This window comes from Ambystoma mexicanum, chromosome 3q (assembly GCF_040938575.1).
Source record: "Ambystoma mexicanum isolate Mex_15411 chromosome 3q, UKY_AmexF1_1, whole genome shotgun sequence".
Taxonomy (NCBI): domain Eukaryota; kingdom Metazoa; phylum Chordata; class Amphibia; order Caudata; family Ambystomatidae; genus Ambystoma; species Ambystoma mexicanum.
This window is the reverse complement of record NC_090926.1, coordinates 406,716,787-406,741,982: the sequence shown is the minus strand read 5'-3', so window position 1 is coordinate 406,741,982 and position 25,196 is coordinate 406,716,787. Positions and strand designations below refer to the sequence as shown.

Below are 25,196 nucleotides of genomic sequence, written 5' to 3'. Positions count from 1 at the left end.
TATTTGATGTGGTCCAATAACTTCTACAGAAAAACACTTTTCTAATACTATGTAGTGCTGATTCTAAGTCTCCATTGGCCTGTGATTTGCAGGACCAGTTGGTCACGCACGTGTTCTGTTCAAGCCTGCATAGTCTATTTAGCACAGCTTGACTTTACCGTGTGCTTTGACATTTGATTTTTAAAACTACACAGAATAACATTACACATGTTTTTCAACAAAATGATTTGTACATTATATTTTAAATATTACCGATCTATATTTAGTGACTGGCCATTCCTGTGTGATTTATTTTGCATGAAAAAATCTTTCTCAGTGCTATAGTGCTTAGAAGTCTTGCCTCATTTGTAAAGCGCATGGGGGGGGGGGGGCAGGAAAGCACTAGGCTCCTTCCCAACAGTGTCCTGGTGGAATGTCCCGTTCATTAAGGCAGTCACATTGAAGGAGTAAAGCTACCCTCCCATTTCAAACCCACCTCCTGGGTGGGACCTAGGGACCTAAACGTGGTACTTGTAAAACTCAACCTATGCATAAATCCAGCCTTAAACACCTTCTCCAGCATGGAAGTTTGTCAAAGAGCCTGTGTGCTCTTATCTCCAGCTACCGAGAGCAGGGATGCATTTGTTAGTGAATTTCAACGCCCCTCAAAGGCGAGGATCGTTGAAACTTCGAACTTTCCAGAAGGCCATTGGGCCTACTTTTCACCGCCAGCCATGACTGACGAGGAAGATCCCTTGTCAGGCCCTGTACCAGATGCAGGCTACGGAACGTGTTTGTAGAGGACAAATGCCTCCAATGCTTCGTCTTCATACAGACCACAAGGAGGGCGAGTGCGGGAAATGCCCCGGCTTCTCCAAGAAAACGATGAAGGATCAACACAATAGACTGGTGGCATGGCTATATGCCAAGGCCTCTGCCCCATGCCTCGGCCGGTCCGATGAGCGGGCATCCAAGCTTTTTGAGGACGCCCCATCCGTGGGGGTCCAAGACAAGGCCAAGCACCGCAAGTCCAGTTTCATTGGGGTAGCCGCTCAAGTGGGTCCCACGATGGGCAGGGCGTGATCAACATCACTATCCACCTCCATCGCCAGCCAGAATTGAGCTTCTCCTCAAAAAGGAAATTGTCCAACCCGGCTAAACTGCGAGAGAAGCCAAGGACTGAGGAAAAGGCAGCCGACCTGTCGAAGCATTGCAGGAGAAGTCTTTTGTCGATTTGAGCTGGTGGCGAAGAATATGCCGTCTCGGACCCCTCGGTTGTGCAAAAATGGTGGTGGGGGAGTTGAAAGGGGGGGGGGGTCCTAGGCCATGGAAATTTCGTCTGGGCATACTGTTCGACCGAGAACCTTTTCGGGAAGGTTGTCTACTAGTCCCTTCAGTCCAAGGTGGACACAGGCGGCCCATGGCCTGGGCCTGCTCCTGCAACACAGCTCTTCATTTCACTCCTCCAGAGGGAAGTCTGGCAGATCAACTGAAGGTTTCTCCTCGTTCCCCCAGCCCTCCGGGTCCACGACTCGGGAGGCCTACAGAAGCCATTCCAAGGCCTACAGTGGAGGTAGTCGGCGCCGCTGTCTCCCTCCAGGCAGGACTGAACCAGCCTGAATGTCGGGTCCCCATCCATGCACCCCGGTGAGAGACCGGCTGGCTGAATTCGTCAGCGAGTGGGAGAAGCTTTCCACCAACAGATGGGTGCTGGACGCTCTCGCCCACAGACATACCCTGGAGTTTCAGGACAGGGGTCTGCGGATCCTTCCTGGTGGCCTGGCAGGAACAGCACATACCTCAACTCTTGGAGGTGCTACAGGCCATGCTGCGAAAGGGGGCAATGGAGCAGGTTCCATGGCCACTCTGCGTCTCCGGTGTCTACTCAAGATACGTTTTAGTCAAAAAGAAAACTGGTGGAAGGCAGCCCATACTAGGCCTGCGGCTTCTCAACAAGTACCTAAATTCCCAAAGAATCAGGATGGTCCTGTTACATGTGCTCGGCCAACTGGAAGTGGACTTCTTGACGTTGAATCTGGAGGACGCCTACTTCCATGGCCCCATTCACAGGAAGCACTGAAAATGCCTACGGTTCATGGTGCAGTGACGGCACTACCAGTTCAAGGTCCTCGCCTTTGGCCTGAAGTCGGCCCCCGCGGTGTTCACAAAGTGCCTGCTACCAGTGGCAGCCCATCTGTATCTACGCGGGATACACTTATACCCGTACCTGGAACAATTGCTCGTTCAGGCCAGTTCACGAGAGTTGGCTGTCGGACACTCTTGAGTCCATCCAGCTGCTGACTGATCTGGGATTCTCCATCAATTATCCGAAGTCCTGGTTAACGCCATCCCGGAACGCACTGTTCCTAGGAGCCAGACTCAGTCTCCTGCCTAGCGTCGCCCTCTGAGGAGAGGGTAGCAGCCCCATTCTGGGGAAAGTGCAATGGCTGTTGTCACTGAAGACCGCCATAGTGCAGACCAAGTCTCTTCTCAGCATGTCCTGCATCTACCTTATCCAGCTCTGCTGGTTACGGATGCGACCTAATCGGGAGTTCTGTGACGCTCACTGGATTCAAGTGTCCAGTAGCTTCGCGGACAAGATCTAGCTCGACGAAGAGTTCCGGGCGATGCAGTGGTGGGGCGTTCACTCAGTCGCCCAGGGCAAAGGGTTTCAAAGCTGCCATACCAGGGGAAGGTCCCCACACTCTTCCCTGGAAGGCTGGGGAGCCCACATCGGACATCTGCACTGCAGAGGCCTGTGGCGGGTGAAGAAGGATCTTTCACATCAATATCCTTGAGCTGCGGGAAGTGTTTTGGGCCCTCAAGTCATTCCTTCCGTCCCTGAAGGGCAAGGTGGTGAGGATCCTCACAGACAACACCACCACAATATTCTACATCAGGAAGCAGGGGGCACTCTATCCTCAACGCTCTCCAAAGAGGCGCAGGACTTGTGGCACTGGGCCATCTGGCAAGATATGTTCCTTTATCCCCTTTCACCTGGCAGGAGTCAAGAGCACCATTGCCGACTTCCTTAGCAGAGAGTTGCACTCCTACCACGGATGGGAGCTTTGGCAGGACCCGGTGGACTGCATCTTCAAGTGGGGGCAGGCCCACAGTGGTGAACTCCAAATGCCAGAGGTTTGCCAGCAGATACCACCAACGGGGGGAGCATGGGGGATGCATTTTTCTTCCTGTGGGGAAGGCCTGTTTCTGTACGCATTCCCACGTTGCCTCTCCCGCTGCGATTCATCCTTCAGTTAAACAGTGCCAATGCAGGATGATGCTCATCCCCCCCCCCCCCCCCACCCCCCACCCCCCCACCCCCGGCATGGCGGAGGCAGATTTGGTACCCGGACCTTCTCAGCCTATCGGTGGTGCCCCTGGTCAAATTGCCGGTGGTACCACATCTTTTCATCAAAAGAGGCACAATCCTACATCACAACCCAGGATCGCTGAACCTGATGGCTTGGCTCATTCAGCCCTAGAGTTTGGAGGCTACGAGTTGCCAGTGGACTGCAGGGAGGTCCTTGTCAAGGCCAGAGCATCATCCACGTTGAAGTGCTAAAGTCACAAGTGGAAGCGTTTTGCTACGTGGTGCCGGTCGCAGAAAATCACCCCTCTGAGGGTCACAGCCCTGCATACTCTTCCATACTAGTGATCCTTGGCCAAGGCTGGACTGGCGCACACCTCTATCAAGGTGCATCTGGCGGCTATCTCCCGCTACACCAGATTTCCAGCACGATCTTCCCTTTGGTCTCACCATCTTGTCAAGGAGTTCCTCAAAGGTCTGCTTTGATCTTTCCTGCCAGTCGAGGCCACTGGGGGTGGGGTGGAGTGTGGGGAGGAGCCCCCTTCGAGCCTATGCATCAGGCCTCTCGTTCCACTCGTGGAAAATGGCTTTCTTTGTAGCCATCACCTCTGCCAGGAGAGTGGGTGAGATCCAGGCCCTATCCTGCAAACAGCAATATCTGGCTTGCCATGAGTCTAGGGTGGTGCTGCAGACGCACCCCTCTTTTATGCCAAAGGTCCAGTCGGATTTCCACCTCAACGAGCCTTTGGGGTTACCTGTGTTTTTTCCGAAGCCTTTGTCACCGGCTGAAAGGGTCCTGCACTCGCTGGATGTTGCTTGTGCCCTGTAGTTCTACGTTGTACACCGTTTTCGGAAGTAGTCAACTGTTCGTGAACTTTGGTCCTGTGAACCATTGGAAGGCCTTGTCCAGGGGTTCCATCTCAGGTGACTCTCCGGCTGCATCACGCATTGTCATCGGTTGGCGAACTGACCGCTGCCAGTATATCAGAGAGCCCACTCCACCAGACCAATCGCTGCTACGACAGCATTCCTGTCTGTTGTGCCCCTGCTGGACATCTGCAGTGCTGCTATGTGGAGGCCCATGCACACCTTCACGAAGTTCTACTGTGTTGACGGGATTCCAGAGAGGAGTCCAGAGTCTGTTGGGTAAGAATTGATGCAGTCACTGTGTGAGACTACACAACACTGATCTGCTTGGTATTGGGTGTTGGGGAGATTTCTCAGAAATGTGCTAATTCCCTCCACCTTGGAGACCCCCAACAAGATCCTCAGCAACTTTGCTGGATTTTGAGGACTTGATTTTTTAACCTGGACAGTGAGACCCTTTTTTCCCACTCTCTTGTGTATTTTAATGTGATTTTTGAATAGTTTATTTTGGGTATGGAGTCTGATAAATGCCATAATCATCATCTTTTACATTGGGTCTCACTGCACCTTCAGTGCAGTGGCCCAGTGAAGTCTTTCAGATTTCCCAAATGTTTAAATACCTTCTCTTGGATAAACTGTTCCCAAGAGCAGTAAAGTGAAATTGACTTTACTTACATTTGTAACTTTCTAGACCCAGCACACACTATCTTACAATAGGGTACTGGAAGGGTTACCTAGTATCCCCTTTGTCTAGCTTCTCATGTAACATTTTCTATGGTACCCTTTTCTCACTGAATGGCTGGTGGCAGTGGTTTCGTTTGAACTACTGTGGTGTGCATTTACCTCATGCTGCGTTCGACACTGCAGTAAAGCACCCAAGGGTGCAATTTTTGTCAAAATGGCCGTCTTTTTTCACCATTTCTTTGTGGAAAGGTCCTTCTTGAGATTTACTCTGCGCCCCAAACCAGGTTTGGTCCCATTGTTGGCTTTGCCTTTTGGCGTGATTCACGAGTGAAGCCCGCCTCTGGCTCCAGGGTGTCTGGGGTAGGCAGGAAGTGAGGGAAGTGCCCGAAACTCCGTGCTTCGTCTCCTTGGAGACCCAAATGCACTTTGTGGTGATTTGCCGGCTGACTGTCCGGCAAAGACAGCACCCTGCTGGGTGACTGACAGCTAAGCTAGAATGAATGGGAGAGAACGGCTTGGAAGGCAGAGTCGACCACTGGACGAAGGAACCGAAGAAGAACTTTAAGAGGACCCCTGCTGCAACTCTGTGACAATTGGTTTTGCCTGGTGAATCCCTGCTGCAGTGCTGAAACGCCAAGTTCGCATCAACAGAGAAGGCCCTGCAAGGACGACTTCTCCCCTTGAGTTGTCAGGACCAATGAACTCTAAAGTAAGCCACCTGTACCTCCATCTTGGAGCTGGTTGAGTTGCTGCTGGAAACCATATAGGCAGGGAGGGGAGCACCAGATTGTGTGTTGCTTTTAAGCTGGCCAAGAGCTCCAGGAAGAACCTCCAGACTCCCAGGAAGCAGGACTGACCGAGCCTGAGCCCCCTCAACAGAGTGCGTGACCCCAGAAGCAAGTAAAGTCCATTTTGACAGCCAGGAACCGCAGTGTTGCTATTTTGCGGTAGACGCGAGGAGCTGAAACGCTGAACAGCCACTGAAAGTGACATTTGCTGGTTGCAAGTTTTGACCGTCCCAGTGCATTGCAGGAGTCACCCGACGACCTCCCTCTTGTGCCCACAACTGAGGCCCAGAACAGTGAAAACTGCAGAGCTGCACAGGAACAGGAGTCATCAGCTGCATCTTTTCTTCATTTAAAAGGTACTGTACAAAGTCTGAACTTTCATCTTGCTGTAGAGTTGCTTGCATCTTTTACCACTGACAAATCCAATCGGCTTGTGGCCCTACATTAGATTCTTCTTTTCTTCAAAGACTTCTGAAACATTGTGCAGAGACTTTTCCATTCACCAGAGGTGCTTCATCCTATATAAGACTTTAGCCCATTGACTTTGGCTTAGCCTATTGTACTGAATGACTCTTTCTGGGGGACCCAAAAGTATTTGCCTGCTAAGAATATTTGTGGTCTCTTGTATGTTCTAAATATTTAACTTTGACTCATTACTATAGCATTCTAAATGCAACAGTGATATAGTAATGTCCCCAGCACCCTAGAAATGGAAGTCCCCTGAGGGTGTTGGTAGTGTCTGTGGGCCATCCAAAAAGGGTATCTACTGATTTAGAGATATTAGGAGTGTGTTTCATGAAGTGTGTTGGAGTGTTACTATTACATTGCTCCCTTCTGAAGAAGGCTTCTTCTAACTGACCGATACATTAATAATTGTTTATTCAAGAAACCTTGAGTGTAAGAGTTCATTTGTAACTGTAAACCTCTCTAAATCCACTACAGCTCACAATGCACATTGACCCCCTCTTGAGATATGCCTGGCTGCTCAACACTACCAAAATTGTGTAGTACATACACATACCAAAGGTTGGGTTTCTTATGCCTGTAGTCAGAGTTTTTTTGTAGTTACCAGAGGGACTGCATACAAACTTTGCCTAACATTCGGTAACCCACCTTTTGGTATAGGTCTGTACTACACAACTTGGTAGTGTGACTGAGTAGCCAGGCCTATCTCAAGAGGGGTAAATGTGAGCTGTAGAGCTGTACAAATGAAATTCGTAAATACAAGTAGCCAAGTAACATTTGTACTCAATGTTTCTGTTTTTGATATTTATTGAATGTCGATTTTTAAAAATAGCCTTTGTTAAAAAGACATTACATGTAACAACGTAAATATACTTTAAAATTACTTTTCAGAATCGGAACAAGTTAGTGGATACTCTTTGGATATGCTTCTTGCACAATTCCTACACCCTGAGGTGACTTCATTCACAAGGACAGTAATGGCATTTATAGATAACATTAGTTACTTTGCAGATTCTGAGGCTGCAGAAAGGAAAGGTTTAAGGAAGAAAAAGGTTAAACAGGTTTTCGGAGCATGTGAGCACGTTAAATCTTCCAGTGAAGTCTAGATGAAAACCTTTCCCTGCAATATTGGTTTAAAACCAATGGATCACCTTGAAGAGACAGTAAGAATCGGTCAATGGAACAGAAGGGCCTTCAGGGAGCCAGTACAGCCAAAGTCAATTGGAGCAGAGTCTATGGCGCTGAGGCACTTCTTGGATAGCAAAGTCTTGCACAAAGTTAGTTGTAGAAAGATCACTGTAGGGTCACAAGCTGTTACACTTGTGACAGAGCTCAGATCAACTCTAGAAAAGCAGCTACTGCAAGTCTCCACTGAGAAGAGCAAGCTACAGACAATGAGGTAAGTACCCCAAAGTCGGAACAGTACCTTTTGTTTGCGTGTCCCGCTGGCTCCTGTATGGTTGCAGTGATGCAGATCCTGTGTTCCTAGGCCTCAGTCGTGGGAACAAGAGGGGGAGACGTCTAGGGACTCCTGCGGCAGCTATGGGCTCTTCTCGGATCAGCAGCACTCTGTCAATGGCACCACGGTGGATCTTCGATACCGGGTGGGCTTCCTTCACTCTCGTCAGGTGACTCGAGCTTGGGTTATCCTGCTTCTGGCGGGTCCTCTGGAGCTTCCTGTAGCGTTTGGCTGGCTTACAGACGTTGCACTAGACTATGGATTTCTCGACCCCTGGCACTCAATTCCTGCAGCAGCAAAGAAGTACAGCCAGTTGGGGAAGGTCTTCCAGCAAAGCTTGTTGCGGGGTTAGTTGGTCCCACAAACCCAAGAGAAAAAGTAGTCCTTTCTGGAGCTTCTCTTGTCTAGTAGAAAAAGGAGTTTCAGCACAGCAGCAGGGCTTCACCGGGCAGTTCAACGGTCCAGGGGGATGCAGTAAGCTTCGTTCAGTTTATTCGTCATGTTCCTCCCAGTGGTGGTCTCTCTTCAGTCCAAGAAGCCTTGCCTTTTATGCACGTTTCTCCCATTCATACACAGGACAGCCACCCACCCAATCAAGACTGGGTGCATTCAGGTTTCCCTGGAGACTACGGACAAGGAAGTTTCGGGCATCGCCCTCACTACATGCCCTGCCAGGCACACTGGAGCCAGAGGCGGGTTTCAGTACTGAAGCCTGCCAAAGGCAAAACAAAGGGCTCAAACCTGGTTTGGCGCGCAGAGTAAAACCCAAGAGAGACCTTGCAAACCGAAAATGGCCATTTTGACAAAGGGGTCACCCATGGGTGCTATACTGCAGCCGAGGATTGAGGTAGTGAGGGGTAACATAAAAATCCTAAATGAGGGTGTAGGATAAGGGGCTACTAGGTAAACCACCCCCCCAAGCACTCCACATAAGATGGTGTGTGCTGGACCTACAAAGAGAAAAGGTAAGTAAAGTTCTCTTGTAGTTCCACAAGAAGTTATTTAAACATTATGGGACATCTAAAAGGATTTCTGACACTGCACTGAAGGTGCTGTGTTACCATACAAAAGATAGATGCCTATGGAGTTTGTCAGACTCCAAAAACAGTAAAAACACATAATCCAAATTGAGTCTAAACACATGAGTGGGAACAAGGTCTCACTCACTACAGATTAAAAATGTTAAGTCCAGAGTCCAGTCTGCCCGGAAACAGAGTGTTTCTCGTGTTGGTGCAGAGCTGCAGGCTACACAGCGTTTCCAGTCCTCTTTCTATCTTCAACTACATAAACCAATCTCCCGCGTGGAACGGAGTCGGCACAGAGTCCAGTCTGCCCAGTCCGCCTTGGGCCGAGCCACTGGGAACCATGACTTTGGGCGACTGCTCTATGATTGGTCCCCAAACACGGCACAAAACCCTTCAACAACGCTGTATGTTTTATCCTTGGACTTCTGCCGCCAAACAGTTTGGATCAAATCATGGTAAGGTAAGCAAATTGACTGTTACCTTACCACTCAATATTTCTGGCGCCATTATTACTGGGACCTCTGATGTACCGACAGGACAGGCAGTCGACGTGTTGGTCTCTCCGTGGTATGGCATCAACCTCTGATGTTGGTATGTCTACGCATCTCAACGAAACATTGCACTTTAAAGACAATGTACTGGCATCTCGGCTGCCTATTGTCTTTCTGTCACTTTCTAATCTTGAGCCGGTCCCTATTCCAATTTTTGACTCACGACTCTACTGAAAGTGAGGTAATCCCAGCTGTAACGCCAGCCGCAACGCCTGATTTTATACTTTTCTCCATTTGATCTCACCGATGTTGAACTTATGTCGGTTCTGAACATCGATTCTTTGTTCCAGCTAAGTGATCATCGGGTCCCAAGTTGCACCAACGGCTCACTTGTTTCAGGCAGTGAAGGTCCCCTTCAAGTGCAGCCTCAAGACCGTATTGGTGGGTCAACAGAAACAGCAGCAGGCCCGACGAATATCTTGTCTAGTGGCCTTTCTGATAAGCGAGCGGCTCAACTCCCAGCAAAATCTGTAATGTTATCTAAATGCCCTAGTGACACCCTGAATCCATTGAAGACCCCTGTAAATCTCTCTGCTACAATGTCCAATGCTCATTATGCATCCATCTTCCATGGCAATATGGGTATTGTCGATTTCGTTGATATAACTTCTCATCAGAAGTTGAAGGTGTCTTGTGATACAGGCAATAGAGCTTGCCGTGTTTTGGACAAACCGAATGCGGAACTGTTATAAGCTCCCATGCCGAATCCCTTGTTGACGGTCTCCGGTGATGCCTTGACTTTTGAATATCCACCTATTCATCCGTCTAAGGACATTTTGTCGAAGAGCTCAGCAGAACGTGTGAGTACCTCTCCATCTCATCTGACTCCCTATACGCTGATTCATTCAATTCAATTGGGCGTTTCTACGCTGAGCCAGGAGGCTCTGATTACTAGCAAGTTGTTGCATGCTACAGCTCCCCTGAGTAAACATCTGGAGCGGCCCGTTGAACAGGCTTCTTTGCTTATGGATGCTGATCTTTCTCCATGCCGGTTGAAAGTTAACAATGTACCTTTGCTAACATCGATAAAACCGGTTTGCTGGCCTGCTTCCAATCATAATCTAAAGTGTACAAAGGCGAATACAATGAATGTGCGTAATAGCAGGTCAAATCGTTCTGGGTCTTCATATAATCAGGGGCATTCAGCAAAACTTCTGCTTCCATATGAAGATATTCAAAATCGTTCTGCAGCTGATGCAGGAACCTCTTCAACTACGATGTGAAAGCCCTGTCTATCTGCTGCTGCAGTTGCACAAATACACAACAACATTCTGGCTGCTTCCTCCGTGGCCATGATGCCTTTTGTGAAACTTTACGAGTCGCTGCACGAAGCGATTCGTGACCAGAGTACCATGCTGATAAATTTGAATATCAAAATGGATCAGATTGACCAATTTCACACCCATCTAAAGCAAAAAATGCAATTCGAAGCAGACCAAACTTTACAATGGCAGCAACGGCTGTGCGATCTAGCTGCTTGCCATCACTGTCAAAATGGTAGTCTTGCAGAAGGGCTATTGGATGCTGTAAAATGGATGCGTCATAACTCTGGGTGCTTGTCTAACACTCTTGCAGGAAAGTCGACGGAATTTGCAGAATCCGCCGTTGGTGTTGCGTCTCGAATCACTTCTGTCCCCTTTCAGACAGTCCAATTGAACGTCCCAGAGGCACACATGAAGGCAGGTCCTGCAACTTCGAGTCTTGGAGGCTCTAGTTTAAGCCGTGACTTTCCCGCAACAATCGGACTCTGTCCAGAAGTCTCCATGCAATATTATCACATCCTGTTCTACTCTCACAAGACCCATCAATGCTGAATTAGCTGGGGTTGTTGGCCCCTTAGAAAGCCAAGTGCAACTGCAAGCTTAAATTGTTAAAACTGCAAAGCTTCCTGCGTCTTGGCATTTTTACTGGCGCTGCAAAGCCTGAGGTGGTTCTGGCAAATGTTCAAACGGCGAATTCGGAAAGCATTATACCAACAAAGGCTGGTGCAAGTTTAAAGCCAAAGAGTGAAGCCCGGTCGGGTCAATGCAAAGAAATTCATTAGAAATGTATCCACTCCTTCCAGAACTAGCCTGTTTAATCGTGATATTAGTACTTATATCAAAACAGGATCAAATCCAACTCAGAAAGCCAAGCAAAACCCACCAGAGCAACTAAGAATGGTGATTTGCGATGATTCAATTGATTCAATATCTGTCTCCTCCTCAGTTAACTTATGTGATCTTTCCACTTATTCAGCAGATGATGAACCTGTGAAGCTTAACAATGTAACTATTGAGCCTACTATTCAAGTTGCAGCTCCGCAAATTGCAATCATTCAGAAATCTAAAGATGGTACACAACAGATTTTGGAGCCCCCTGCCAAAGAGGCCAGTCGGCCTGATATTATAAACATTGATGGTCTAATGTTTAAATCCAAAATTCACCTTGTCTCAATGCACTCGGAATGTTCATTTTAAAATGAGGGTACATGAAAATTGTTACAGGAAAGTTTCACCTATCTGTAAACTACGTTTGCAAAATATCCAAGGTGACGACAATGACGTTAACATAAATGGAACAAACGTTCTAAAACTATTTAAGTGCGTCCCCCTGCTTCGAATCATTGAATCAGATGACATCAAAATCGTTGAATACGTTACAGAGAAGTCATCTGACCAATCCCCTTGCACATAGAGTCCGCTGTGGTTGGAAACACAATATTAAAGGCTGCCGATTATCTTCTTTTTCGGTTTTGAGATTTTGGTTAAACCGGAGTATGGGGGACAGCTTTCTCCAGCTTTCTCCCATGCTGCGCCTCAAAACCAATCTGTCCAGCTTGATTCAGTTTCTTTGTGGAAAGCCTTGAGTGGCGGTCTAACCTCAAGTAAATATCAGCAAGTACATGGGACTCGATCAGGGAAAGCCTCCAAATCCTAAAATGGGCTGGGCTCGATATTAACCATGATCGGAGGCTCGGAACAGTGCCTGTCATTTTTTTATCCTGGAACACACGTTGTTTCAAACACCTATTAATGACTTTGATCCCCTTACACAATGTGTTTATAATTTGCCTACAGGAGACGTGGCTATGTGATGTACCAATGCGCAATGACTTTGTCTCTGCTCAATACAGCAATAAAAAACGACAAAGGTGGTCCACATTCTGGCCTATTGACTATGGTGAGAATCACCCAGAGTTGGTCTGTGCCAACTTCATTAAATCCAAATCCGTTTGTCCAAGCCACTATTATGTGTACCAAAGACATCCAACGTCTGAAACATCTCTTGATCATTAATGGGTACTGGAATCCTGCAATAATTAGCAGTAAGCGTTTTGTTTACTCCATCACCCAGTTAATAGTTCAGGCAACATTAATGTATAACAACCTATCTGTGATATGTTGTGGAGATTTAAATTGTTCATGGTTCCAGTTTGACCAAAAGTCCCAGTCTTATAAGCAAACGCCTGATCACGCAGTTTCTGCCAAAGGTCAGACTTGGGTCCGTGCCATGAATATTTGCAACTGCACTATGCTAAATGGCAATGTCAAGGGCAATGTTCCAGCACATTCTACGTGGCATCGTGATGCAAGCAATAGTATTCTCGACTACATCTGGGTCTCTAAAAATGTAGAACCTGATATTATTGAATTCCATATTCAAGTCATGAAAAATAGTGATCATAACCTCTTGAACCTCAATTGTTTGCTCGAATGGGTGATCTCGGAAGCATTGTATCAGTTGCCCGTAGAAAGTAATACCAAGTGAAATCGGCTACAGATAAATGCGTCGCAAATCCAAAGTCTTAGCTCTAAGCTAATAAATTATTTTTCCTCAAATGGAATTGATTACACTCCACATGGACTACACCATTCAAGTACAGAAGTCCCAGTCTAGTGTGCGTGTACATAAGCATCTTTACAGCGCTGTAATCCATGAAGCAAAGAAAGATCTGAGGAAAGAACTGAGACTCATTAAAAAAAGACCTAGAAAAGACGTTCCAGATGCTGTGACAGCTAGAAGAGCCTATTATCATAGCTGGGCAAAGTCCAACGCAATCATTATTGATCAGGATCGTGCCGAATTGATGTTGAAATTACTTGCGACTAAAAACACACATGAAATTTGGCAGATCCTGAATATGGACTTTTCTAAATGCACCCCAATTCCCTCAAACACTATTACTGGCGCCAAATGGGAATCTCATTTTTCTATGGAGTTCAAGAAACCCCGCTTTGAGCCGGTGGTTGAGCCCAACACTCAAAAGTTTGTGGGCCGTGGATATGTCGCCTGACTACATTGAACATGCTATTATGGCGCTAAAAAATGTACATGCCGATGGCCCTGACATGATTACGAACGTATTGCTTAAAAATCTGAAAGACTGGACCGCCTTTATTGGCAAGCTGTTCTTACATATTGCCCAGTCAAAGCAGATTCCTCAGTCATGGTCTTCGGCAATTGTTCCTATCCAAAAGAAGGGCAGTTGGGACGATCCTGCAAACCATTGCCCTTCTTGACACGATTGGCAAGATCTTTAGGTCAAATCTTCGACAGAAGCTTGTGAATTGAGAGCTCATACATCTTTGATTTCGGATGTGCGGCATACCGGCTTCACAAAAGGAGTGGGTGTAGAGGTCAATCTATTGATTTTATCCATCCTGAAACTCGAAGAATTAAAATAGAGCAGCAAACTCCATCTTGCGTTTGACATGAAGCAGGCCTTTGACAGTGTCAATAGAGGATTTTTTTGGGCTAAACAGTCAAAATGGAACTGCCCGGCAAATATCCTCGATCCCATCATGGCCCCTCATGTCAATACTTCGATTCGGGTCCGACTAAACACCTGTGGCGAGTTATCAGATCATATACCGACTGCTAAAGTTGAAAAGTAGGGGTGTCCACTTGCAGCTGACTTGTTTAAACAGTCTTTGGCTGACTTGCCTCTTCATTTGGTTCAGGTAAAGTGCTTTCCCCCAAAGATCAATCATGTTCCTGTAAACTATCTCGTATATGCACACGATTTGGTCTCAATTGATCGAACTCAAGTCGGCCTTCAGTGATTGCTTACAGGTATCCACGAATATTTAGCGATCAACAAACTTGTCATAAAAACCCCGAAAACCAAAATGGTGTCAATTGGTAGTGTGAGTAACAAGGACAAGTCCATCAGGTGGTCAGTTGATGGTGAAATCCTTGCCTCTGTGCCATCGAGTCGGTATCTGGGGATTCAATTTAATAATTCCATCTGCGAACATCATTGGATTATGGAATTGAAGGAAAAGCTGCAGAAGCTTGCCTTACAGGGCGCCAAGATTAATAAAAACTATGGAAAATTCTCCCTGGCTCCTGTTTTGACATTCTATCTTAAAGTAGTGCCAGTCATTACTATTGGGGCCGAGGCAGGTTGGAACATCAACGAACAAATTTGGCACACGCTGGAGGGCCGTTTCTGGCACTATGTCCTGAAAATGCTTCAATCAACATCCATGACGATCCTAAGGCATGAACTGTCATTGAACTCGCTCCATAGTAGAATTGTGTGGAAATCCACCTCTGTGCTGTGAAAGTTTCATCTTGAATCTCCAGATCCGGCATATCGAATTTTTGTTAGTCTGACCCGGTGTGCTTGGATTTGCTAAATATTTGGACTCTGCAAATATTGCCATTTTTGTCTGTTGCCGATATTGACAAAGATCTGCAACGACCACAGTATGCCAAGGAAAAATTTGATGCTTGGGCTTGGATAGTAAATCACGAAAAACGAGGCATGTTACGTGCCACAAAGTCTCTAGGGTGCGATCAGAAAAAACTAAACATGCAGGCCAGGTATTTGCTCCATTGTCCATCTCTCCATCAAGCTCAATTTCTTAGACTGTGCACGAACACATTGAAAACAAAGATTTTGTGGCAACGACATGATAAATCAATTAGATAATATTTGCTGTTTCTGCAATTTATCTATTAAATCCTCAAAACATCTAGTAACTGAATGTATACTAACCTCTAGTCAATGTTCTTTACATTTAGGCAATTTTGCCCGGCAGGATAGTAATATGGCTGCGTGGTGGGCCACGATCATCTCGGGCAGTAACATCAAACTAGTCTGCGCGACAGTAAATTACTTGGACATGCTTCTGAAAACTGATCCTTAGGATCAATTGGACATCAATCTGAAATGGAGTGGGTCCATCTGAGCTGAACCAAATTGCTGTGGTACTGTAATGGATGGACCAATTTGGTGGTGTAATGGAACATATTTTTTTTTACTTGAAAGCTGAATGATGGTGGTAATGTATTAAGGCACTTGAAACAAAAGTTTTGAACCACTGTGTTTTAAACTGTAGCACTCTTTTGAATAAAAGTCCCAAGTCCAGCAAAAGAGCTGGGGATCGCTAAGGTTGAAGCGAATTTGCACAGAAATGAGTTCTCCCCAACAGTTGGCCAAGCAGTGCTACACCACCTGTTTGCTGGAGGAGAGTCTGTTCCAGAGGTAAGAGTATTACTTCTATTGAGCCTTGCCACCTCCTGTGGTTGTGTAATGTTGTACTGCTATGTATTTATTCTTCATTCTTGCGCATTGAATCCATGCAAGACCCCATGCTGGAGAAGGAACAAGTTACTTGCCTATAACTGTTGTTTTCCAGCATGGGTCTTGGATGGATTCACATGCAAACACTCCCTAACCCTCTGCGGCTCTTCTTGGTCATTGTGAAGATACTGGTGGGGGGGGGTGCCTGTACTTCCGCTCTCTATATGGTAGAGGAGAGGCACAGGGGACCCCAGCCAAGATTCTTAATAAGGTAGCAATGGACAAGCAATCGAGGCCTAGCTTCTCGGGAGGTGATGCAGGCTGGTTCTTAAGTACAGTGTAGTCCCTGAACCCCACAAAGGAATGTCCACACACTATTACTGAAAACAGTCTTTATATAATTAATATTCAAAGGTATGTTCACAATAACGCACTTTGTACTCGGAAATCAACAATGATAAATATATACAATTCTTCTAAAGTGGTACCACCAATGTTATCAAATCTCATTAAAGTGCATCAACTGCACGGTTAAAATGTCACACAGATCAATAACGAGGAAACCAGCAAATAGAGGGGAAGGAACGTAAGATGGTTGAAACAATAGGCAGAATGCTGACCCCTACCACTAGGCACAGTTCTGTGTGGAGATTCACCCCCAACCCCCACAACCAGGGCAACCTGTAAAATAAAGATGTATAGCACAAGCCCAGTCCATATATTGTTCACTAGTCTTATTTCCTCCTATTAAGGGTTTAGCCCCCCCAATGTACCTGGTGGAGTAGAGTTCTTTGAAGACGCGTCGAAGGATCCTTCTGGAGTGACTCCCTTTAAAGCAGGAGCCACAGATCGTCGAGAGGCGTCGAAGATGGTGAACTTGTCGTCGGCGGCGATGAGAAGTTCAAGGGTGCCGAGACCCCGATGTCGATCCAGGCGGTGCTCTTCAGCGACGTCCTGCGAGGATGAGGTGTGCTGGGCACCTCAGCGATAGATTGTTCAGGACCGCAAAGAGTTTCAGAAGAACTGTGGCCTAACGAGGGCGTCGAAGTCTTTGTGGCCTTCAGGTGGCGGGAAACCCACCGGTGGATTCTCCTCGGCGTGTTGGTCGTCCTCTACTTTCTCCGGCGGGACAAAGCGGTCGACGTTGCGGGCAAGGGAGTCCTTGGATTCAAATGTTCTTAGGCAAAGGAGCGGGCGGCTCCGGTCGTCGGCGGCACGGCATCAAGTGGTCCCCACGGCTGGGCAACACAACTTCGATGGGCCTCCAGCGGTTACACAAACCTGCGAACCCTGGTCGACGGCAATGGACTTCGACAGCAGCGAAGTCCGGGTGCTTTGCTTTGTTCTCCTCAGCGGTCCCGTCTCGGGTCGGCAGCCTTTCGAGGGTCTGACTTCCAGGGGGCTTCAGAGAAGGTTAGCGGTGCTCGATGGTCCCTCAGAGCACGGGAAGAGGGCGCCTTACCAGGTCCTCTCTCGGATCAGTCCTTGATGAGTTCGGCAGCTTTCAGATCAGGTCGAAGCAAATGCAACAGCAAGTCTTCTTCCAGCTGGGCGTCGAGGATCAGCAGTTCCAGTTACTCTTGAAGTGTAACACAGCTTCTGAACAATTTCCAGTGCTGAGAGGTCCCCAGATAAACTATCCTGTCTCTCATCCACACTGCTGGGTCACTCTCAGCAGCCAATCATACAGAAGGGCATTCATGCAGTCAGTCAGCCAATTGGGCACACAGTGCATTCAGGCCATCCTCCTCCCTCTCAGACACTCACAACAAGAAATGTGGATTGGGACAAGTACTCAGCCATTCAACACTACACACTGCATTCAGGCCAGTTTCGGGCAGGGCTGTCTCAGTCTTTGGCTCTCATACCAGAAACCAGACAACCACAACAAGAAGTGCATATTGGTCACACTCCATTCACCCAGGTCCCACCCACAGTAGGTACCCACAACATACAGTCACTGGGAAGGCTCCAGTCAGTCTGGACTGGACATCACAACACCACCATATATGGCACTTCCACCCAACAGCCGGTCAGGGGGAAGGGACAGAGTCATGGCTTCCCAGGATTTTGGGAAAACAAGGTAATAGAAAGCAAGAGGCCACTTGTTTTCCATCACGAATCAACTGATTTCAATGGCAGGGCCTGGGGAATCCCCAAAATGGAGGATATTTGGCACACCTGTCAGTCAGCATGGAGCTGCCACCAGCCCATACCCTGCACTGCGGGTCACCCACAGGTGCCAAAAACATATACTAGGGGCACAGGGTTGTACCCCCACCCATGGGTGCCATAAGGGTATCCCACGGGTCTGTTCACCAAACCGAGAGCTGCACTGCCAGGAGTCCCACATGAACTCCTGCATGGAAAATACGACAGAACACACAATAAAAAGGCAGTAAAGGGCAAAGATACAGAGGCCCTGTCCCTCCGATGCATTTCCAGCATCAGTCATACTGCCACTTTATGTGCTTGCCAAATTAGAAGTTTGCTGCCAGGGGAGGCTTGGGAAGAAGGCTGTCATTGGCTGAGGGCAGTATGACCCAGAGGACAGTGAGTGATTGGTTTAGAGAAGTACAGTTTGTAAGTGAGACAGGTTTTCTTTTACCAAGGATTCCCAGCCTGATGGAAGGGGGGGGGGGGCTTTGAAGGGGGGGGATATTCATGAGCATGTGAATCGTTGCTGGAGAACAATAGTTACAGGTAATTCACTTGGTCATTACTTTTCCATTAAATTGCTTTTTAAACGTTTGTTGAAAAAGCCACTCCAGAAGATATGTAAAGTCTTTTACTCACCTGCACATCCCTTTGAAAGCCTTCTGGAACATTCTTCACACCCACAGGAACATTTCCTAACTTTGTCCCAGCTTTTAGAGGTACTTGAAGATTTGGATACAAGGCCGCATTCAACTTAGGGTTGGGCTCATAAAGTTGAGGATTCTATTTGTGTGGACTGGTTATAAAATTGCTTAACTACTTACTTTTCCGGTATTGGGGTGAATTGTTTGCATTGTATCGCCCAACTATGAATGTAAACTAGTCTTCTATTTAGTGACGTGGGATAATTACTGCTTGATTCCTTTGTCAAGTGTTTTTTGGTCCTACAATAAATAATGCATTGGAGTATTTGTGTACTTAATGTTCAAGTTTAATAATTTTATATTTCACTGTGTGGACCCTTGACCACACACCTCTCCCAGGTTATTCATCACCACTCTCCACGCTTACCTCAATTGGTTTGGCTAAACTACCAGAGTTCCCCTATTCACTCTAACTAGGGTGGCTTCCTAAACATTGTCCCCAAGGCCAGAGTTTCGAAATCCATCTGAACACTTCTCACTCTACCTACCTTGATTGGGTGCTGCTAGATTTTAGTGTCTTCTGCACCTTAAAAGATGGGCCCCCTAAAATCTACCCGCGGGGGGGTTGATTTTGGAAATTAATCTCAACAGTACCCTGTGACCACACAACTGATTGGCCTACAAATGTGGGAAAGCCTGTTGCACCCCTGCTGAATCTCAATTGTCTGCTGTCTGCCTTCTCCACAGCACACTGGGCGGTCAAATGACCATGGGATCAAAATGGGTTGCTTAAAGAGCACCCCTGTTATATGAGCAATGTGGGCTACAAGAGAGCACATTGAGATGGGTTGCTGTAGCAGGGAGACTTTAATAGCAGTCCCTCGGGCCAAGAAATAGTCCATGCTAAGGAAACAAACTGTAATTAAAAACAGTTTTTGGGTTCCATAAAATAGGATGAGAATTGTGAGGGAAGGCCGTAACAGCAGCTGAATTGGCAAACCTGTCGTTCCATAACCCTTTTTTCAAGCAGCCACCTTGACATCTGTGGACATGCTCCTCCTCAAGAACTGCTGGAAAAATGGACAGTTAAACAAGCGCTGTTGAAGACGTTGATCAGATGAAGCTTGGGTCGTCTAGTCTACTCCCAGGTGAAGGAACAATGCTTTCTAGTCTAAATGCTAAACCTGTGTATCTGGAAGTGAAGTGATTATTTACTGGAAAATTGTTTACCTGTAAATATGGTACTCTTACATCCCGTCCCCTTCCCTCCATACTGTAAGGGCGTCCCTTCCAAGGGACGGGAGACGGAACCTTTTTCACCTGAAAAAACCTTCTTCCCCCTTTAAATTTGGGGGAGCATGTGCTGCCCTGACTGCCCTCCGATGCCACGTCAAAGTCCCCTTTTCCACGTTGACGGGAACGGGCCGAATTCACCAGTGCTCCTGGGTTTGGCTTCGGCCATGTCATTCCACGCACGGGTACTTCTGTCTTTGTCTTCTCTATCATTCAGGTACTCGGTCCTCAGGAGTCACGCTCCTCCCTGGCGCATGTTGACCTCTACAGGGTTCAGCAGGTGTCCATCTTGCAACAGGCTCTTCCCAACTTCAGACCCCCCCACGCCCTCTGCCTACATTGCCTTGGCCCAGACCACGGTTGGCAATCCTGTTCGGCGTGTGACTCGCTGTACTCAAAGGTGCTGAAGAACAGATTAGCCAGGTGGAGGGAGCTCTTCCAGAGGTAGCTTCCAGAGGATCTCAAGAACTTCATGAAGCATTGAACCAGGCCTAAGGTAGGGCCGATATTTTCCGGCGCACCCCGCAAGGGAGACTCCTTCCCAGGCACCCTCCTGCGCAGGAGGGACAGGCCAGGCCCTTCTACTGGCACATGCTCCGAGGCTGCTACAGCTACCGTCCTTCGGGTGAAGGGATCCTCGGATCCTCCCGGGCGCAGTGTTGAGGGACTGGAAGGCTCTTTAACTGTGTTTTCACCCGAGGGGCTCTGCCCTTTTACCAGCTCCATGGCCGAGGGGCTACGCCGTAATACTGGAAATAAGTCAATGGGGGTGCCTAAACGCAGCTCTATTGACCCTCTGGTCGAGGGGGGGGTCACTCCTACCAGGCCGAGGCCAGAGAAGCGTAGGCCTCGTGATCCACACGCAAGAGTCCTGGACGAGGCTGGACCCGGTGGGCCAAGCCCACGTCGCAGGCACGTGGCAGGCAGCTCGACAAAATGGCCGCCGGGCCAGAAAGGCACCTGTCCGGCGCCATTCCAGGAATTCAGCGAAGAAGGAGTGTCAAGGTGGGACTTGCCTCAACCAGGTACATGGCCTACAGTCTACCCCTCATTTGCGCAGGGTAGCTTTCCTTTGTGTCCATATGGACAGGGTGTACAGCAGCTCCAGCAGCCCCGGCTACCCCATCGGCACCCCATCGGCACCCCCCTGATAACTCTTTGGCCTCATTAGGTCTCCTCAGATGGGGGGTTATCATCAAGAACGCCATCCGCAAAGTCATCCATGCCATGCTAGCGACACCAGACTCATCAGGCCCCGGTGCAGCCGCCTCCTACGGCTCCACAGCCAACTCTGCAACCTCCTCCACCTGCGGTCCCTGTACCCCAGCTTCCGGCTCATCTACTCCTCCACAGGATCCTCCAGATCCACAGGATACAGACAAGGATCCAGACACACCATCCTCAGCTTGGGCCTTCCACGAACGTCTTGCTGGCCTGGCTGAGTACCTGGGTCTCCCCAAACCCGAGGTCGAACAGCCAGCACAGGGGGCGGGGGGGGGGGGTTCTGGTGGAAGTACTCGCGCGGTGCCCCTCTGCCAACACGGGGATTCCACTGCAAACCGTTGTAGTCTCCTTGGTCAAGAAGGGTTGGCTCAAGCCCCACTCGGCCCAGCCGGTCAATCGAAGCCTGGATGCCAAGTACAGGCAGATTGGAGGGGGGGGTGAAAGATACTCCTGCTCTCGACCCATCCTCAGCCACACTCCTCTGTGATTGCTGAAGCATCACTATACTCAAAGCCTGTCGTCCTCGGCCGCCGCCTCTGCGGCGCTGCGAGGCAAGGAGAAGATCTTGGAGGCGTACGGCAAGAAAATCTACTCCAAAGCTCCTTGCACCTTAGTCAGGCCAGCGCAGACGCCATGCTGGCTTCCGTCAACCAAAAGTTATGGCGGGAAATTGCAGACTTCCTCCCAAAACTCCCCACCCAGTGCCAGGGGTAAGGGCTTTTTCCATTCCCCCTCCTCAGCGTCCGCCTTTGAGGGAAAGAAGGCAAGACACGCCCCTTCGGGTCCACATATATCCGTTGGGGGGCAGGCTTGTGCTCCATGCACATTTCTGGCGCCTGAATTTCGCGGACCCCTGGATCCTCTCCATAGTATCCACAGGATAACGCCTTCCTATCCCAGACTCTCCTCCCTCCTCCACTCCCACAGGTTGGGACAGCAACTCTTTTGGCGGAGATCCGGTCGCTCGTAGAGAGCCAGGCAGTGGAGGTAGTCCCAGCCTGGCAGCGAGGCTTTGGCTTTTACTCCAGGATTTTCGCCATTCAGAAAAACCTGGCGTGCCAGAGAGTTGTGCTGGACCGTTCCACTCTCAACCTCTCCCTACCCCTGCAAAAATTCAACATGGTTATGCCAGCTTTTATAGCGAAGACCTTGGACAAGGGAGACTGGATGTGCTCCCTGGACCTGAAAGACTCGTACCTACACGTCCCAATTTGGCAGCCCCATCGTGCCTTCCTCGAGTTCAGGATCATGGGCTACCATTTTCAATACAAAGTACTTCCATTTGGCCTCAACTCGGCCCCCAGGGTCTTTACCAGACGCATGAACGCCGTGGTGGCTCTCTTCAGAGTCCACTCTTCCCATGCCCTCATGAACACTCTGCACGATCTGGGCTTCTCGCTCAACCTCCAGTCACAGCTGCAGACTGACATTCCTGGGACGCATTTGGGACACGTGCTCCAAAGGTCTTCCCGTCGGAGGACAAAATCTCGGCCATCAAGAGGGCCACCACCCACTTCCTCAGCAGAGAGCTGACCTAGGCATGGTTGTACCAACATCTCCTGGGTCTACTGGCAGTGATCCTATTAGCCGGGCCGCACACCAGAGAAAGCTTCAGCTGCACTTAGCAGCCTCATGGAATCGGGGCTCGCAGTCTGAGATAAACGTTCCCCCATCTGGACCTAACATGGTGGTCCATGGACTGCAACCTAGGCAAACCCTTTCGGCCGCCCTCTCCGCAGGCCACTATCAACACAGACTCCTTGCTCAAGGGCTAGAGAGCCACCCTGGACGAGCTCTCGGTCCATGGCGCCTGGACTCTACAGGACTACCACATCAATTGGTTGGTGCTACTAGCCATCTGACTAGCACTCTGAGCATTCCTACCACTTCTCAGGTGCAAGGTTGTCCTCATTCACACGGACAACTCGACCATCATGTACTACGTCAACAAGCAGGGAAGCACCAGATCTCCTCTGTGCAGACTGGCGATCAGCATGTGGGAATGGACCCTGAAAAAAAATGACATTTACCTCCCAGCAGTCCACCTCCCAGGGGAATCCAACCTGGAAGCGGACAGGCTCAGGCTGGGAGCAGACAAGTACAAGTGGCACCTAAATGACCTTGTTGTTCAGGAGATCTTCAACAGGTGGGTTCATCCCCAAGTGGAACTCTTTGCCACCTGGCACAACAAGAAGTGACCCCAGTTTGCATCCTGGCAAGGTCAGGGCCCCGGCTCTGGGCAACACATTTCACCTCCAGTGGACCGACATGAAAGCCTACGCATTTCCGCCCACTCCTCTGATCCACAGGTTAATTTGCAAGATCAAGGAGTCCCGCCAACTCAATCATTCTGATAGTTCCATGGTGGCCGGCCAGGCCATGGTTTTCAGAGCTACTTAGCCTCTCGGAGGTGCCCCTGAGACAACTTTCGACGTGCCCAGCACATCTTCTGGCGCAGCAGGGGGGCAGAATCATCCACCCTGTGTCAGGGAAATGAGCCCTCACAGCGTGGTAACTGAGCAGGTAACTCTTCAGCACCTTAGCCTCCCACAGGCCAATCTGGAGATCATACAGGGCGCCAGGAGCAAAGCCACCAGGGCCCAGTACAAAAGCAAATGGACCATATTCTGCCACTGAGCAGACTCCAAGGGAATTGACCCCTTGGCTTGCACTTTGGACGACGTGCTCTCCTTTTCAGCGCACCGCACTCATTCAGGCGTACCGGTGGATACCTGCCGCACATACCTTGCAGCCATTGGGGCTTACAGGAACTCGGAGGGCATTTTTTCCTCCTCCAACCCGATCATCAAACATCTGACAGGTCTGGCTAGGCTCTACCCGCCCGTCAGGAGAATGCACCTTGTATGGGACCTCAACATAGTTTTGGGCGCACTGGCACACACAATTTGAGCCAATGGCGTCCGTGGACATCAGGATGGTCACCATCAGGAAGGCCTTACTAGTCGGCCTCGGCTCGTAGAGTCGGCGACCAAACTCTGGAACACACTGCCTCTCACACTCTGGTCCGAACCCTCCCAGTATGCCTTCAAACGCAATACTAAATTGTGGCTCCAGACAGTGACAACTAGCACCGCTTCCTGTTCCCTCTCTGCACTGCTAACTTAGCCTCCCTGCATATGACGTGTAGCTACTTACCTCTGTAAATATTGTAAGTCGAGATTATACATCCATTTATATGATGTACTCAATGCCGCCACTTAGAGGTCTGCTGTAACCAAAAAATATGCGCCCAGATGCCCAAGGGCCAGGTGCGCTTTACAAATAGAGATCCAGGCGCTGGTTGCCTCCGAGCCATATACCACCTTTCACAAGGACAAGGTAGTCCTGTGGACGCACCCAGCATTTCTGCCCACGGTTCTGTCTGCTTTCCACCTGAACGAGGAAATGGTCCTTCCTACATTTTTTGCCCGATCCTAAGGACGAGGCACAGTGCTGCACTGCCTGGATGTTGGGCGTGCTCTGAAATTCTACTTGGACAGGACCAAGGGCTTCCGCAAGTTGGACGCCATGTTTGTCACTTTCGGAGGCTCAAGACGGGCTCGGGCCTCTGAGGCCTCCATATCCCGCTGGATGGTCTCTGCCAACAAAGAAGCGTACGAGGGCCAGCACAAGCCACTTACGGCCAACATGCATGCCCCCGCAGTCGGGGCCAAGGCAACGGCCATTGCATTCCAGCGCCTCACCCTTGGCTTTCTGCAAGCATTACTGTTTGGATGCTGGCTCTAGATCTGATGACGCTTTCAGGCAGGCGGTTCTCAGGAACCTATTTGCTTAAGGAGGGTCTCTTCTCCACCGCGGCGCTACAATCATTTGTAATCGCCCATACAGTGTGGAAGAAATGGGACGGGACGTAAGAGTAATTACTCAAGTTGCTCAACTTAGTAACTAACGTACTTGGTCCATAGTCCCCTTTGCGCCATACGTCCCACCAGCCTCTCCCCTAATAATACTGGTGTCATTAGGCAATGTTGAATCTATTGTCGACTCGTCAATGGGGACTGAGGTGTGGCGCCGGAGGGCAGAGCATTCTCCCTGGGCGCGCCTCTAAATTTAAAGTGAAGAAGGTTTTTCTGGTGAAAAAGGTTCTATCTCCCGTCCCTAAGAGTATGTTAGTCACTGCAGTGAGTAACTTATCATTTTTCCAATATGGGCATTCTTTTACACTCCTGCGTCACACCAATCTTCCTCTTCAGAGGACCTTTTGTGTTTAATATA

At 48.9% G+C, this 25,196-nt stretch overlaps 1 protein-coding gene across 3 annotated transcripts in view; it reads left to right on the top strand.

Annotated features, from left to right (window-relative positions):
- Nucleotides 1–25,196, top strand: part of CANX (calnexin) — a 745,024-nt gene that overhangs the window by 574,744 nt on the left and 145,084 nt on the right. The window lies entirely within an intron of this gene.